Here is an 18,609-nt window from a genome sequence, read left to right as displayed (position 1 = left end):
CCCAGTGCGCTAAAAGCACCTGTCTTGCCGCCAACAACGCCATGGCTATCTGTTTACCCCGCAATGATTTCAGTGGGAAAAACTTAGGATGGGGAAGACCCAATAGCGTGTATTCAGGAGCGCGTGGCAATGTGATCTGAAAAGCCGCATCTACATCATCGAGGATTGCTGTCCAATAACGCACCAGCTTCGGGCAGTGCCATAGCAAATGAACCAGGGTACCAGGCAGACCACACCCCCGCCAGCAGAGGTCCGATCTGGATCTATCCCAACTCTTAATGCGCACAGGGGTATGATACCAATAAGTAACCACTTTGTAGGAAGATTCTGCGGTGTTGGAAGCAGTGTGATGCGCCCGATAAAAAATGTGTTCCCACTCTTTGTGCGTTAAGGGCCTCCCCAGCTCCATTTACCATCTGATTTGCGCTCTTGTGCGATGTGTCGGCGAGTGCAAAGTAATCTTGGAATAAAGTTCAGATTTGAGTTTACGGCCCCCTTTTTTTACACACCAGTCACTTCTCAAAGGTCGTGAGGGGTCGAGACATAAGAGCAAAATTCTCCGCACGCTTAACCCAAAGTGCCACCTGCGAGTAGTGGAAGGCATCCGAAGCTGGTAGGTCAAAATATTCGCGCAGCTGGGAAAAGGGGATTACACCCTCCAGATCAAAAAGAGAGCCTACGCGTTTATAACCCTCCCCCCTCCAACACTGAAAAATCAGGGACGCACAGCCCGGCTGGAAATCAAGATTATCCACGATGGGGGACATAGGGGAAGGAAACGTGGTCCAACCTCTCGGACCCACCAGACGATCCCACACTCTGAGGGTCGGGGAGGTGATCGGCGAGGAATACAGCCCCCACGCTATATGTCTGCGCGGAAGCCACAGTTCCCGCCATATATTTCGACCGGCCATTGTTTGATCCATAAAATTCCAGTGTTTGCTGGATAGAGGTCGGTTCCATTCTACAATGTAGCGGAGGCACGCCGCCTGGTAGTAAGCTCCCACCAATGGAAAGCCCAACCCTCCCTGCATGTTTGGGGAGGAAACAAGCACCAGTGCAAGACGTGGCTTCTTATTATCCCACAAAAACCTATTTAGAAGACCCTGTAGTTTCCGAAGCACCCCTGGCGGAGGACTTAAGGGAAGCATTTGGAAGATGTACAAGATGCGAGGAAGCACCATCATCTTGACCGCCGCCATACCACGACAACTTGAGCCGAGACCAGGCCGCCAGCACCTTGGCCGTCTGCTCCATTAACGAGGCATAATTAAGAGCGGCTGTTCTAGCTGTGGGCGCCGTCAGACGAATGCCCAGGTACATGATATCCGAGTGCATCCACTGGAAAGCAAAGTCCTGCTGTAGATCCGACACCTCAGCTGCCGGCACGGAAATATTCAGGATTTGTGACTTGGTAAAGTTGACTTTGAACCCCGCCACCTGCCCAAAGGCAGTTAACTCCTTGGTCAGATACCGGAGCGTTGACGGGGGCTGTGTAAGCGAAAGAATGACATCATCGGCATACATGGTGATTTTGTGCGTATCAGTCCCGAATTTAAGGCCCACAATGTCAGGGTTTGACCGAATACGCTGGGCAAAAGGCTCCATATAGAGCGCAAACAGGAGTGGGGATAGAGGACAGCCTTGCCTCGTGCCCCAGGCAATGGGGAAAAGCGCCGACTTACAGCCATTCACCCTCACCACCGCTGTGGGGGAGGCATATAAGCAACTGACACATCGAATAAAGTTATCCCCAAACCCGAAGACGCACAATACCGCAAATAAGTACTCCCAATCAACGCGGTCAAATGCCTTCTCCGCGTCAATCAAGAGCAGGAAGGCTTGCGTGCGCGATTGGTGAACAAGATCAAGGAGGTGCAGAATGCGCTTCGTGTTATCCCCCCCGCCGCGTTGGAATAAAAACGGACTGGTCCGGATCGATAATATCATCCATATGGGGGCTAAGTCGAGTGGGCAAAACTCCCACGAAAAGCTTCACATCACTATTAAGGAGCGAAATTGGCCTGTACGACCCACACTCCGCAGGACCCTTTCCAGGTTTGAGAATTACAGAGACCGCCACCTCAGACATGGAGGGCGTCATCGCCCCGGAGTTTAGGAAGGAGTTAAAAAGCCTTGTTAAAAGGGGAGCCAGCTCCATACAAAACGTTTTATAAAACAAAGCCATGAAGCCATCCGGGCCCGGGGACTTAGCAGATTTAAAGCGCGAGATCGCCGAGACTACCTCTTCGACGCGGATGGCGGAGTCAAGCTTGGCTGCCGACGATGCAATTAAAGGAGTGATATTGCAAGCCCGCAAGTAGTCCTTTGGGTCCTGCATGGGAGCATCATCTTTCGCATAAAGGCGCTGATAAAACCAACGGAAGGTCTCGGCAATAAGGGCATCCGCGGTATGCTCAACAGCATTCTGGTCGCGTATGGAGTGGATTGTAGACCTCTGCGTTTAACCCCACAGCCTATGAGCAATCATCCTCCCACATCTATCCCCGCTGAGGTAGAATTTGTGACGTAGACGCAGGAGAGCATGCTCAGCCCTATCCAGATCCAAATGCTTTAGCATGCGCCACCGCTTCTCTAACCCTCTCCAAACCCTCGGCGCACCGGTCCACTTATGACTGCCTCCAATTCTCCCACTTCCCGCTCTAACTCTGTGCGTTTCTCTTTGCGCAGCTTCACATAAGACGCAGCAATCACAATGAATTCACCCCGCACTACTAGTTTCAAAGCTTCCCACAGCGATGTGAAGGGCGTACCCTCCTGATAATATCCCGGATGCGCTTAGTGACATCATCAGAGTGAAGAAGGGAATCGCGAAGACGCCAGCCTGGAGGTTTTGACCGCACGCATCGTGCAGGGAGGAGGACGGAAATAAGAGCATGATCCAAAAGGGAGCGGGGAGTAATATCCGCCGTGTGCAAAAGAGGGAGAAGAGACGAAGAGGCTAAAAAGTAGTCAAGGCGCGCATATGTTTTAGGTGCCGCTAAGAAGTGTAATCACGCACATTAGGATGCTGATCTCGCCACACATCACACAGCCCGCAGTCAGAAACCACTGCTTCCCAGACTGCGACAGCGCTCCAGCCTGAGTAGACCTCTGCTCTGACCTATCTTATATAGGGTCCATTACCACATTGAGATCCCCTCCAATCAAGAGTGCCGAATCGGGGGAGGCAAGCACCTCGGACAAGGCCAGGTGCAAAAATGGCTCCTGACGCTCATTCGGGGCATATAACGACCCCACTGTCAAACAAGCATCCCCCCATTGTATCCTAACAGCCAACAGCCGCCCCCTTATGTCTGCCACTCTGGAAACAACTTTACATTGCGACTTTGCACTAAAAAGAATCGCCACACTGCTTTTCTTAGACTGTCCCGAGGACCAGAACTGTTGCGGGAACCGTCTATCCCTCATGCGTTTAGTATCCATAGCTAGCAGGTGGGTTTCCTGGAGTAAACAGACATCGCCCCCAGCATTCTCTAAGAGGGAGAGGATTGCGGCTCGCTTTTCAGGATTGTTCAGCCCCCGTACATTTAAACTAACAATTTTCAGGTCCTTACCCATCACAGTAACAGGGAAGCACAGGGCTAGTTATCCACTCTAGACCGCCCATCCCAGAGGTAGTGAGGACCAGCTGACTCAAACCAGTGATCTGCCGTGGTAACCCGTGAACTGATGTGGAGTCCCAAATTAAAACCCAAGGATACCCTGTACAACACCCAAATAAAACCCCTGAAAAATACAAAACAGTGAGCAAGCTAAAAAAACATGACAAAAGTTCATCACGAAGTTCAGTGTCCGGGGAAACGTGGCACAGGCCCAGACAGGCAACAGGTCGTCCACAGTTGTCAACTCGATGACCAAGTCGCGGGGGAAACCACCCACAGACAAAACATCTCCTCCTTCCGGTGCCAGATAAAGCACCCAAGTGGTCGCCATAGTGAATGTCTCAAGGTGTCGCCGGGTTATCCGTGGCTTGCGATACGGAGGAGAGCGCTGCCTCCCGCTCCAGCCTGCTTGCAGCCATGTCAGGGGCAGGGCTCACTCGCGCTGCCCCCACTTGCCACCACCCCGAGGAGCGACGGCGCCTGCAAGCGGGCGACCCCTTAGCTCCCACCCCATCGGCAGGCTTCTCAATGCGCAATAAGTCGTACGCTTCCTCCAAAGAACGGAGCTGGTGCAATGTGCCTTTGTACTTGAAGATGAGACGAAACGGGTGACCCCAGGAGTAAGGGATTTGTTGACTGCGAAGGTGGTTAGTAATGCGCTTAAAGTCTCTGCGCTTGCTCAGAGTGGAGGCGGACAAATCCTGGAAAAGCATGGGTTGGTGACCACGGAACGGCACCAGATTCAAATCCCGCGCTCTACGCAGGATACGCTCCTTCAATTGAAAGTCATTGATGCAAACAAGGATATCAGGAGGGGGAGCTTTGGCACCACGCGGCAGGCCCACCCGATGAACCCGGTCCATCTGAACTCCTCATCCCCGAGAATCTGTAGAAACAAAGCACTGACGTAGGCCCGCAGGTCGTCGCCCTCACCCTTCCAAGGAACCGCACGAATCCGAACGTCTGGAGCGGTTCTCCAAATCTTCCACGTGTGCCTGGAGCTCCACGTTCTTGTCCCTCAGACGCAACATTTCCTGCTGAAGCTGATGGAGATCGTCCTCCCTGCTGAGATCATGCTCCTCCAGCGTCGCTACCCGCTCCCCAATGCCATCGACGTCACGCCGCACCTCGTGCAAGTCAGCAGAGAGTTGCGACCGAAGGTCCTTGATGTCCTCCTTGATAGCAGAGAAGAGTTCGAACATAAAGGCCTTAGTTACTGGCGTGTCCTCCCCATCCACCGACGGAGCCCCGACCACAGGTTGCAAGGCCGAAGAACCCGCCGTCTTCTGCATAAGGTCTTTCAGAGACTTCTCTCTCCGCCCTCTGGACGTCGACATCGCAGCTTCAGTGTGCTCCTCGACCCCCACAGCTGTTACCAAGCCGGTACAAAGCACCTGACCTCCCAACAGCACCTGGACTGGACAGCCATCACAGAGCGCGCAGGCCAATACCCCACTGGGACAAGGGGAGAACCGCACCAGCCGCTCCCGCCGTCGCGCCGTCGCGCCGCTGCAGCCGGATATCCGCCCACGAATCAAGTGAGGCTCACCGCCGACTCCATCCGCAACCAGCAGGGCAGCCAAGTCCAGGGCACACGAAGATTAATAGGCCCAGAAAGAGCCAGGAACGGCCACCTCACTCCAGCTCACAGACGAGACCAGCACCGGTAGGACACCAGGACACAGCACACCCAACAGCACTCCTCCGTGGCCTGCCTCACATCCGCTTGTTCGGAGAAGAGACTCTGCCTGCAGACCCCGCCAGACGTCAACACGCAATCTGTCAGGGCAGCACCAGCCACGCAGGTATCCTCCGACACACCAGCTCCTACACGATGGACGAGGCAGACAGGCCTTCGCAAGCAAGGCCTTGCAGCCACTGCCAGGTAGGCCCAACCTCCAGACCACAGCATGGGCCTCCACTTGCCTCTCCTCTCTCACTGGGCCCAGCGCTGAGGTCAGCCACTCCACTGCAGCTACTCGCCAGACTTGCCCCACCAGCACCCACAGCTGGGCCACGCGTCGCTCCACACATCCGCGGTCGTCCCCGTTGAGCGCAGCTCTGTCTGTCGATCCGCGGACCGACGCCCTCCAGTGTCGGCAACACACCCCGCACCCGGCCGATCCTCCTCACCTCGTGCTCCTCGGGGCAGCTGCCGTCACCCGTAGACTCCACACCAGCTTCAGGGCCCAAGCAGGGTGCGCAGCCTCGGCACTCCTCCCGCTCTGTGAGAGGTCGGGAGCATCGGCCGCCATCTGCTGCAGCCCCGACCAGGCCATCACTGCAGCACTAGAAATAGCGCCCGCCACAAAGCACCCTCGGGCGCCGCCGCGCCAAACTCACTCCGGGTCCGCTGCCACACTAAGAAGGCTCCAAACAGCGGTATGGGTGCTCCGCTGCCACACACCTCGAACGTCAGGCTCACCGCTCACCTCCCACCGGGCCGCAGCAATGCTGGGGCCAGGAGGGATGCACCACACAGGAGTAGTCACTGGCACCGAGGACAGGAACGGGAGCCGCCACCAGCTCCGAAACAGCTACAGGCCAGCAAGGCACCCTTGGGTGAGCATGGATGGGCGCCAGAAGGGGAGATACTGCAATGCTGAGAACGGCAGCGCCGGAGGGATAGAGACTCACGTCCTATCTCGCCGCCATCTTGGCCACGCCCCCCCCCCCCACCCCTCCCTTTTTTAAATAAAATTTCGCCGAAGCAGTGTTTTGCTGAAAGTCAATATTTAAATGTGGGCCACTTTTTTTTTTAGCAGGCCCAGGCTGATTTTTAATCCCAATCCAACCCTGCCTCACTGGTTATTGACACAACCTCTTGGGCTATCATGCTCCACACGTCAAATAGCAACAGCATGGCATTTCATATAGAGTAAATGTGATCATCATGTGATGGAGCATGTCTGAGCATTCAGTTCCCAGTGTAAAAAGCACTTTTTCATTAGTGTCGTCAACAGTGCTGTTGTGTTTCCGGCAAGCCACATTTTTCACTCCCTGTCAATCCTTATACCACTCATCAAGTGGCAATGTAGGCTGCTGCCAGGGAATGCCCGGGGTAAAAAAAAAAAAAGAAGAAAGAAGAAGAGTGACACGAATTAAAGCAAATCAGACCTTCACATCGTGAGCCACTGGACAGAAACGCAGAATTGGGATGGGAAGGTAGCATATGTAGATTGAAGTGCTGCTAACACATATCTTCAAGTCTGTTAATGCTCTGGCTCCGTGTCTGCCATCAAACTCTCCGAGGTGGAGATGGTGGGTTGAAGGGCTTAGATTTTCTTTGCAACCATGAAAGAGCAAGCCTTCACTGCCAATTAAACGTAAAAAAAGTTGAAGACTGTTCCTAACCTAACCATGCTCGAGTAATGTATGAAGACTGTTCCTAACCATGCTGGTGCCTGCTGCTCACTTGCACGTTACTATCTGTCATGTGGCAGCATAGAGATGGAAAAACACCCGTCCTGTGCCTAGTACACTTTTGCGCAGTAGTGCCACAGGTTGTAAAATTGGTATTTTTGTTTAAACCAGCCTATCATTCATTGCAGTAAATTGGACAATAACATTAATTGATCCAATAACAATGCATATTAAACCAAACAAGTGTTGGAGCGCCAAAACCCTGGCAACGGGGAAACAACCCGTACCGGTATCCTCCTTGCGTCACAGACCCGACATCACACTAGCTCATTCACACATGCAGTCATTGGTGGGGCCTATAACACCAACACTCACACATTACTTCCACTCCGGTCTGCACGCACAGGAGGGATGAGCGGTTCAAGCGCTGGACAATGTGAGGGGAACACCTTATAACCTATAGGGAAGGAAAAGTCATTTACAAAATATACATCAACGCCCTTTCGCCTACAGATCCTTAATCCTAAACATCAAGGCACTCCTCCCACTTCGGTCGATCGGACAAAATTAGTTGGATTGGTTGATGGTGATTTAGAACCAGCTAAAACACATTTTAAAACTTCAGAATCTATTTCTTAAATAAAACTCATAACTCATGAATTCTCGTTAATCAATAATTGTTTACCTAAATGTCATAATAATTGAATTCATGTTTGTCTCGTCAAAGATTCAGATCAAAATTTCAGTATATTGCAGAACGTCATATTTACCTAATCTGGCTATTTGGGGTCCTCTAATTCATTGGCTCTGCATAATCAAATTTGCATTCAATCGTCCAAAAGCAGGCCAAATCTCAAAGTTCTTTGCTCAGCACGCTACAGTCCCAAAGATCGGCAAAGGACCAAAACGTGCAAGCATCTATCATTGTCCATAGACTTAAGAAGGGTTTGCAGTCATCAAATGGTCGAACGGTATCCGGACCCTCTAAGATTCAGGAAAAAGCAGCGGAGAATGTACCCTCTCTATTCTACCCTGCATTTTTATAATAAAATTGAAGCAAAGATGATACATTTTATATTTTAACACAGTCGTGATTGGCTGGTTGATATCGTCCGATGTAAAGTTTTTGGGATCTTAGTACAGTTCGAGGGGTGAGGTCATGGGTAAGTTTAAAAGTCAGTCTGTTCCGGTTTACTGTAAAGTCCATTGTTTTCTGTCTTGGCCGTCTTCCCACTGTGTCCTTGCTCGGGTACATGGGGGACAAGGGTTGTGATGAGGTTTAGGAGACTTCTCGCGCCTGCGCAGCTCACTCCGCGCCTCATGGGACAGTGGCCACTTAGTCGTGTAGCGTCAGCGGCCATCTTTGATTTAGGCCCAAACGCCAACTTAAGCGAAACAAACACAAAAAAGTAATTAATACATAGAAATAATAAATCTAATGTTAACCCCTTACTAATCCCTCTATGTGCTTGTATTTATCTAGCGTATAGCAACATTTAATGCAATCATATTCACCCTTTCGGTCCTCCTCCTGGGCAACATTACAAAACATTACAAAAGCAACATATATCATGCAGTATTCTATTAACTACATATACTACTGTTAGTATGCGTATGGATTTTAGTCATAAATGTTATTTAGCCATGCAAAATGCAAATCCCACGTGTACTTCGAATATTAATAAGGTTGATTAATAAACATGCAAACTCATTTAATAATATTATAGTTAATAGATTATTTAATTAATATATTCATGCAGAATGGGGAGGTATACAAAATATTGTACTACCCGCTCCATCACAAGCAAATGTAAATGTTTTGTTTTTTGCTGAATACGTGGTCAAACGCTGCCTGCTTGGGCACACACTGACTCCATGCTGCAGCAAGTGGAAGAGATTGTCTCTCTGAAATGGAACTTGCAGTAGCTGCCAGACTCTTCCACAGTGACAAGTGTTTGACTCGTGTTACACACTAACAAAAAGGCCTGGTAAAGATTTGTGTTTCTTCCCGGCTCATGCTGATCACTTAGACAAAAGTATGCAAATCCTCCCAGATGGCACACCCCGACTGGTACAGACCTCCGAAGAAACACTGAAACGTACAATCACGTTCACACACACAGCTCAGACAAACAAACATACACCCCAATGAAGCATATTAACCATTAAAACACCACTGATGATCTAATCAACCTCCAGAATCACTCCGGTCTATGATGGAGTCCCAAAGACAAGCGTGCGAATGTAGCCAAACTTCAATCACACCGCGAGGTGCCTAGTGGCAATATATGTATTGCTGTTGCTCTTTCACAGCATCAATCTAGCCCAAGAGCGTTTTTAGGTCTCGCGAGCCAAAGGCTCGAAGAGACATTTTATATCTGGGCTTTTCAAAGTGCTGCCGTGGCCTAAAGCTACAGTGCACGTGAACGTGCACGCGCGCAGCGCCATGTGTCTTTTCTCCGTAGCGATCGTAATCACGATCACTTTCACTTTCGCGGCCGCGTTTTCAAAGCTTGTTTTTGTCTGCAGTTAGCCATTTCGGATGAATTTTAGCAAACGAATCGCTTTGATTAAAGGAGTCTAGCATTAGCAGTAGCCTAAAAGCTGACATCCATTATGTTTTGAGGTTAGTTGCAACCTCTTTTTTACACCGTAGAAAGTATACACAGTGGCATTATAGTTCAATTTGTCACTAGAAGCCAATTCTGCACATCTTGCAGCGAACCACCAGTTCCCTGGTATTGGTGTGGCCAGAACGTCATACTAAGTAGTAGAAAAGAAGATGAACTTGCCAGGGAATCTTCGAACTATAGCCAACAAAAAGAACATGTTTTATCTGATAGCCCGCACCTCCATCAGATAACATACTGTGTTGCGTTCCTCCTATGTACCGGTCCCGTCACCTGATACTGAGTGGCAGAGCCATTAATTATACAATTACGAGATAAAAAGTGCAAGCCAAAGAGTGTGTAACAGGTCCCAGGCCAAGTGTCGGTTCTTTTTCTCCCTAGTATCCATCGTGCTTACGTCATTGCTGATTCCCGCTCATGTTCACATAATAAAGGACACTCTGGGTACCAGCTTATGCAGCTACAGTTGCATGTCCCACTAGGCTGAAAAGATGTGCACATCAAAAGTTCAAAAACTACTGATTCTGGGAAGCAGTGACCTGTACTAGTTAAGCAGCATCGGAATGTTTTATGGACTCCTCTTATATGGCAGTGCTGTTATCCAGTCCTTCCTTGGGCCTTGCCTGGAAAATATTCGAGGCTCCATTTAGGTCCTCCAATGCTCTAATTGTTTAGCAGAGCCTTTTTTGAATCTCCCTAATACTTACCGCCTGTTCTCAGGGAATGGTTCGGTTCGATCTTCTTCCATTTTCCAAGGGCAGGTAAATAAAAGTTTGCAGAAATGTTTTCCGTCACCTGAAATCATAAATTGACGGTGCACTCTTCCATCCTAAGACACTTGGCTTTCTTTCTCGTATGAATGCCTACTGTTCCAAGACTCAAATTATGGAACCAGTGTTAGTCTCTGCTAACCAGTATTAGAATTTCTCTCCTGCCAGATATCATTGGTGTTTATCATTGAAGTGAAAACTTCCAGATTGTTTGGGCTACTAAACCCTGCGTTGCCCACTTGTGCAGTGCTCGAAATGCAGCCAACACCTTAGAGATTTGGTTTGACACTTCTTCCAAACTGGGATAAGCTTCAGGTTTTTTCAAATATTGTGCAGCAAAAACATATCAGTTAAAGGATTTATAAAGTGCACACCTGCCAACAGGTGTCTCTTCTCTCCCCCCCCCCCCCCCCAACCCCACCAAAAAAGGAGTATTTCGGGCGCAGAAGTCAAGGCTTCAATGTAAAGTCGAAGCACTTACTGCAGGATCCTGAGAAGTCTGTGGAACCAAGTGCACTTCTAAGCCAGAGCAGGTCAGGTGTAATATCTATGCCACACAGTAATAATTTTAGAGCAATCAATATCATTTGTGGTTACAAAGACCTGTATATGTAGATGCTTTTATTTTCCATTCTTTGCCAAATTTATTATGAGTTTGTTAACGGCAGCACTGCCCAAGGAAATATTCAAAATTATTCTTGATCACAAGACCAAATGTGATGACATGTCGAGGGTTTTCTTGTTTCTACTAAGCAAGACCTGTTGAGTTAGTTTTCTTGTAGGACAATTGCAGGGGCGGTATGTAAGGAGTTAATGGCTACATTTATTAAAGCCCTTTTTAAACTCCGGAGTTTTTGTATAGATCACTCATAGCCATGTCATCGTGGTGCTATTGGGCCATTGGTCTGTTGGTTAATCTTGTTTAGGTCGAGCCTGGGCCGCGCATGCTCTGCGAGGCATGCTATATTTAGGTGTGGACTTGAACCTCCGCCCATCTTTTCAATTGGCTCCTGTTACTGTCCTTTTAAAATCGTTGCTTTTGATTCATGAATATGCTTAGTAGTCCCTCCTTAGCACCGCCTTGTCTGCATTTGTAACCTCCCATGAGGAATGGAATTTTTACTTGTCGTGTTACACGATCTGCTTTATGTACAGTCTGTGAGCACTATTTTCTTTAATGATTTTCCCCAATTCCACCCACAGCGTGCTTTCCTGCAAGGGTGCCTGCTTTGCCTCCGGGCGCCGCGCTACCGTTTCAGCACAGCGCCTGCTTTTAATTTTTTTATTACAAATAGGGCAACTAGTGCCTTTACATGTACGTTATTTTTTTATCTGACATCGCGGCACGCTTATACTATAGCGTCTGCACAACTTTATTTTCTTCGGCCCTTGCCCCGTTTTATATGCATTGTTTATTTTGCAAGTGTGGCTCGCTTTCAGGATTTGTGCCGAGCACCTGCACTTTCTTCGGAACTTGCTCCTTTTTAGGTCTCGCCTGAGCCAGCGCTTTAGCGCTGCTCTGGCGAGAGTTTTAGTAAGCGGGTTTTGGAAGTGCTAACTAGTGGCTTTTTTTCAGGCCTCCAGCTACAGTGCATGTGCGCCGGGCGCGCGCACCATTTGTCAGCCTGCGTGATCACTTTTGCGGCCGCTATGATGTTCTCAGTGAGCCGCGCTGCCACTGAGAACATCAAAGCGGCCGCGTAAGTGCACACCATTTGCCAGCCTGCGTGCCTCTCTCCGCCTTAGTGGGCGCGACGTACCCTACCCCCCTCCCTTATCCCACTTCCTGCTTGTTTAAACTTTCAGTGCGAGGCGCGCACCTGTTAAGATATGGGGCCGCAACACTTGTGTATTGCTGGGTCTGTCTGACCACATTTCAACTTGCACTAATGCAGCGCTGCCCTTCACGTGCTCTTTCCACCCCCTCTCTGCCGCCTAAGTTATATCTAAACCAAAACATGTATTGCAACCTGGAATTCAAGATTCCACCTATAAATGCAAGGGAAAACCAATTTAGTTCTAGTCGTCATCCAGGTTGATTTGTAAAGTTTTACGTGCGCTCCTTTCAAGCAGAGCATGGTGTAACACTACTGCCGATATGACTGCTGAATGGCATTTGTTTAAAAAAAAAAAAAGTCAACGTTGCTTTTGCATTATCCTGCCTGACTGGCAGGGAGTCAAATAAAAAATATCGAAACCAGTACACTCTCGTCAAACGTGTTCTTAAATTGACGGAGTTTCACTTGTAAATATTTTTACCAGAAATGGGCCCTGTGTGAAAAATTATCGTAACCCTGTAGATAAACCGCTTGCAAATAGATTCCTGTAGATATTTTTTTTTTAGGTTAATCCCTTGAGCCTTTGAAATCGAGCTTCTTTCTTACTTACTTGTTTTTTTTTCGTTATTACCAACATCCGGGAGACTGGATGTATTAGCACGGCACTTGCGGTATGCAAAACTTAGCATTTATTTATGCAAGACACAATTACCTATTGTTTTAAAAAAAAAAAAAAATCATCAAAGTACCTTTTGAATTTCTCGATGATGCTTATAATATCTCTTTAGTCCATGAACTACGACTGCGGAACCTAGGGTGCCAGGGTGACTTAAGCCGGGTGGGTCATTTTATGCGCAGTGCCCTACGTTTTCATCTGAAGCCTTCATTTTTAGGTCTGGGAAAAATACAGCTTTAGGGGTCTTAGCAGTCTTATATAATACAAGCATAGGCATAGCCAATAGGTCTCACTTTTGGGACCTTATAAGTATTTAGTTATGCAGCACAATATCCTTGGCGTAACAACATTAACTGTTGTATGGTTAAACACTTATAAGGCCCCAAAGGCGAGACCTATTGGCTATGCCAATGCTTGTTCTAAATTGCGCCCGCTTCTGCCCTCCAAGGGGTTTACACTGAGCACTCTGGGTGATTGTCCTCACTCACTAACGCTGTCTCTGATGTCATGGCAGCCCTCCTCAAGGCCGCATAAGTAGATGCAGGGGCCCTCTGCTACCTTTCACGTCAGCGCGCCAGGCCATGCAAAATCTCCCGTGGTTTTGGGGTCCTGGGGCTCGTCGAGCTGCAGTCAGTTTGGCCGCTGGCTCGGTCTTCCTCTTATGGTGGCACGCATCCCAAGTGCTGGAGCTGAAGTTCAGGGAAAGCAGCAAACAACTATGTTTCCTGTCTGGTCAGGCACGTAGCTTTACGAGGGGCTATATGGGGTGAGACCCTCCAAATATTTATCCGTTGTGTCTTGGCCTCCTACTTGTTATAGTCAGGGAGACCTGAGCGCAAAGGATCTGGCGTTATGCATTACCGCTTCCTGCTGAACGCATGTCATCACGCCATGGTTTCGCAGAGGTATGTTGTCCGCCAACTACACCAATCCTGATGCTGATTTCATGTTGATTGTAGTAGCATGACAGCAGCACCTGGATTAGATAGGGCAGGCAGACACGACGCTCCTCTAGATACTAGAAGGCTGCGTCTCTGTTCCCTTGGCTCACTTCTACAGCGCACATGGTAAAGTGCTGAAGTACGCATGTCAGGTTGGCCGTGGAAAACGATGGGGCCAAACTGACATGTGTACTTTATTTCACTGCAATCTTTGCGATGGGCATGGTGGGCTGCCAATCATTATGCGTGGACCAGCAAGCCCCCAAGGTACATCATCGGGCCAAGTGTGGTTACAGAAGTCACTGCCGGCCGGTAACAAATTTACCCTGCAAAAAATAATATATATTTTATATGGGCAGGTGTGACGGCTGACAAGAAGGAGGGGCAACGCCCTGGCGCTCCTATGGACGCACTGCCCCTGGTTGTAACACATTTATGGCCTCTCTCATAGTCTGGGGCAGCTCCCCTTTCTCTTTCACCAATAGATACACTTCTAATAATTTTTAGAATAGGACTGACTGTAGCATCTGATACAGTTCCACCAGGAAGCTGTAGGTCCCCAGGGTCTTCCCTTGCTTCATATCCCCCTGTGCCTTCTTTAATTCTTTCAACTCTATGGGGGCTTCCAGGAGTTTTCGATGCTGCTGGCCTAACTTGGGCAGAGCAGCCATCCAGAGATACTGCTCCAGAGCATATGCAGGCTCTAATCGCACCTGAGCGAAATCCTCCAGCAGTTAGTCCACACAGGCAACATTGATCTGGTCGCAAGCCATCAGTACCGTCCATTCACCCCTGCACAGTGAAAAAATATGGGATTGTGATATATCCCTTTTAAACAGCCATATCAGCATTCTGCACGCTTTATCCTCTTCCCTAAACAGTCTTTGTCTGTATTGCGTGTGGGAGTATTTCTCGAGTCGTGCCAAGGTGTCTCCTATTTGATGTTTGAGCTGCGTCATCTGCTGGCAGGCCCTTGGCTCCCGGTCAGTGCAAACTCAACTATCTAAGCCTGTCTGTCTATGATCTAGATCTGAGAGGTCCTGCTCTAGCTGCTCTCACTCTCCATGCATATATCCGTACATTCCCCTCTTAGTGCCACTTTATATGCCTCCCATTCAGTCAGCCTGCTGTCTGTCATGTTTGAATTCTCTCGAAAGAAGCATGTGGTGAACTCTTTCATGTGCCCCGGCATGCATCATCCTGTCACAACTCTGTATGGAGTCTCCAAAGCAGGAACTTGGGCCTGACTCACCCGAATAGTAGTGTGACAATTAATAAAGAGTGGTCTGATAGGCAGCGGTTAAGGTACGCAGGGCTCTTAAACATATCTAGGTCCTTTATCTGCCCCAGCACCATGGCCTGCTGTGTTCCCTGTGTACAGAAGAATAAAAAGAGAGAGCCCTTTCAGCCAGGTGCTGGTATTCCCAGACTTCCAACAAATTGAGGCTTTCCAGTGCCTCCTGCATGGATGTCTATATGTGGGGGGCTTATGTCCTTATTGAGGAGGAACCCTGTGGAACCTCCAGTCAAGCACACAGTTAAAGTCCCCTGCCCACAAGAGTCACATGTGCATGTAGGAGCTATTAATTTCTGCGTCCCAGGATAATATCCTTTAACATCGACACAAGGCGCATAGGAATTCATAATGCAGATTTTTCACCCATCCATTATCCCCACCATGATAACATATCGACCCTGGGGGCCAAGATACACCTCCTTCTGCAAGAAGGGGTCTCTCGTCGCTATCCACATGACCACCCCATGAACATAATTGTAATATGTAGCTGTGACCAGGTGTCTCCGCCATCTTTTTCCCAAGCGTAAGCTCTCTGCCTTCAGCGGGTGCTTCTCCTGCAGGAGTGCCACCTCCACCTTACATCTCCGCAGGTAGGAGTGCACTTGGTAGCGTCTGGTGCAGTATTTAATCCCCGGACATTCCATGTAACTATCGTCCTATTCATATTATCTAGGGGAAGCCCACCCCAGGAGAGAACACTTTCCCCTTTTGCATGAGTAGGTATGGTGATTGAAAAGGCTCCTCAGTCTCAAGCACCTTATGTAACCAGGGCCGGAATGGCCATAGCGGGCACCGTGCAGTTTCCCGGTGGGCTGGAATGGTTAGGGCCAGTTTTCAAGCAGTGGGGGCCGGTTTTGTTACTGGGTGCTTCAATATCGCCCCCCTGTAACAAAACCGGCAGCAGTGCTAAAGTGAAAGCAGTGCTGCACCTCGCGAGCACCCCAACCCCCTCCTCCGGGTCTGGTCCGGTAGAATTGCCAGGGCTGGTTTGTGTTCCCAGTCTGGCCCTGTATGTAACTCTCCCTGTGCACATCTCAGTTGCCGTCATCAATAAAGAGGACCCCAACATCCCACCACAATTGTCTCATTCCCATCCCTCGCCTCACCCTCTGGGCAGAAAACTCCCTATCCCCAACTTGGGCCCCGCGCTGGTGCAACATCGAGGGGTCCCCTCGAACCTCTGCTTCAATTTATATTTAAAAAGCATGTATTGATTTAGTATTATTGTAGTGGCTGTTTGTGCTTCATTCGGGTTTGAGTGATTGATTGCCTGGTGGACTTGTTACGCCACAAGAGTCCGGATGGTAGAAAAGAGGCCTTTATTGTCAGAACCCTCCCTGTAAGAATCGTGATTGGTTAATCCGTGGACTGCATGTTCTAACCCCAGAAATCGATTCAGTCCATGACCTGTTTGTTGAAGCTGTCAACCTGGCTGCTAGCCAGCGTAAGTTGTTTTAAGTAGATTGTTGTTCATCGTCCACGAAGTGCACACAACCCGATGCGCCTCCCCCGAACTGACATGTGGAAAGAAACCCGTTGAGCGCCAGTGTTGGCACTATGCTGTCAAAGCAGCCTTGTGGTTGCAATTTAAATGAATCGGATCTTTATCATATTCAATCTGTTTATTGTTATTTTATAATAAAAACATCGCCATGGCATTATAAAAAGAGCAGAACCCAAAATAAGCTGTGGTTCAAAATGTGTGCCAGCTACTGTTCGGTTAAACAAAAACAAATATCAAAAACGTCCAAGCGGCCTGGCAGCTTTTGAGCCTTTGGCACAGCACGTTCTGTAGCCTTGATGCGAAGTGGTTTGTGTAGGGATTCTGTATTATTAAAGGAGCCATCTGGAATCTAAGACCGCTTAAAGGGCCAGGTTCACAAACATTTTGCGCAGTATTTGCATCACTTTAAAATGTTTTTTTGTTGTAAATTCCTTTCTAGTGCAAAACGTGTTTTACGCTGGAAAGTTCACTAAAAGTAACACAAGCACTGCTTTGTGTTACTTTGCGCTGACGGGCTTCACGTGGGTGGTACATGGGCGTTCTCATGCAACCACCCATGCCTTTAAACACAAAACCATATCTACAAAGATTTGTAAACATGGTTTTGCGCCAAAAGTTAACGCCCCTTCGAAGGAGGCGCAAACAGGAGAAATGCTTTCATTTCTCTGTGCTTTTCTGACTTTCCATGTGTGCTGCACTGTGCAGCACGTATGCAAAGTGGGACAAGCTTTGCATCGCGCCTAGCATAGTATTTTGTACAGGAAGGGTACCCTTCCTTTACAAAACCTATGCAACACTCCTGCACACACCCGAGCTCTACAGCGCTAAGGTGTGTGCATGGCGCACGGCAGCTGAAATCAGCGCTGGCACAAGGGAAAGGGGAGGAGAGAGCCATATCTCTTAAGATATGGCGCTCTCCTGCTCACTCCTTGTCGCGCAATGCAACGCAGCCTCACGGGGAGCTGTGCTGCAGTGCGTGCCATTAAAAAAAATCTCCCCCCAAGTTTTATTTGTCCGTCTTATGTGTGCCCCAGAAAATCCTGGATTATTCCAATATGCAGGTAATTGGATTCCAGACAGCATCTGGATGTTCTGCAGTTACTGAGTACAGTGTCCAAATATTTGCATCGGAGTTGGTGCATCAGATCCAAAGTGCTGGCCTGAATTTTTACCCTTAATAACTCTTGATGATATAGAATTTTGCTGCTAAAATTAATATTATTGTAAATGTTCTTCTCCAAGCTGCTAGGTCTTAATATTGTTTTATTGTTTATACATGTTTGAAATCTTAATAGGCAATAAGCTGTATGATTTTATAAGATTATGCTATATTGGATTGTTTGTCCCCCCCTGTGTTTTTTTGTCTGTCCCCCCCTGTGTTTTTTGCCTTAAGACATTGGATCTATATTAGCATATCAATAATATAGTCTGAACCCTCAAATGAGGGCCTTCATTTTTAGTAGACTGGACTAGTATGGTGTGTGATTTTACATGACTCGCTTACTATCTAGTATGCCCCTCCCTTTTAGCCTAATTATGAGATAGGAGGTCCTTTTATTTTTATCTGTTATTTTTATTATTGCTGAACTTCTGATATGTGTTGTGCTGGATTGCAAAGTTGTTTATTGTCTTATTCCAATTTGATGATATTGATTGTATATTCAATTGTTTGTTTGCTTTGTACTTTTATGGTTGGAAAATACCGAATAAAGTATTAGGAGGATGATGATTATTAGTAAGCCTGGGCGGAGTTCGCGGAGTTCCGCTATGCGGAACTCCGTGAAGTGCAAAAAAAACTCCACTGTGCTATGCGGAGCTCAGCAAGCAGAAGAGTGCGTTAGATAAATGCCTTTTGCGCTGATTTTCAGTGCTAGGTGCTTGTCCACACTGTGCAATCATCACGAACAGCACCATGCACAGCGCAAGCGGGCGCTGCTACCTTTCTGCCACTCAAGTAGATTTTTACTCGAGCAGCAGCTTTCTCAACGCGAATGGACGGTTTCTCAACGCGAACATACACGACC

The sequence above is a fragment of the Triturus cristatus genome, chromosome 3_2, assembly GCF_964204655.1.
Source record: "Triturus cristatus chromosome 3_2, aTriCri1.1, whole genome shotgun sequence".
In the NCBI taxonomy this organism is placed as follows: domain Eukaryota; kingdom Metazoa; phylum Chordata; class Amphibia; order Caudata; family Salamandridae; genus Triturus; species Triturus cristatus.
The sequence above is the reverse complement of the archived record's forward strand: the minus strand, read 5'-3'. Positions refer to the sequence as shown.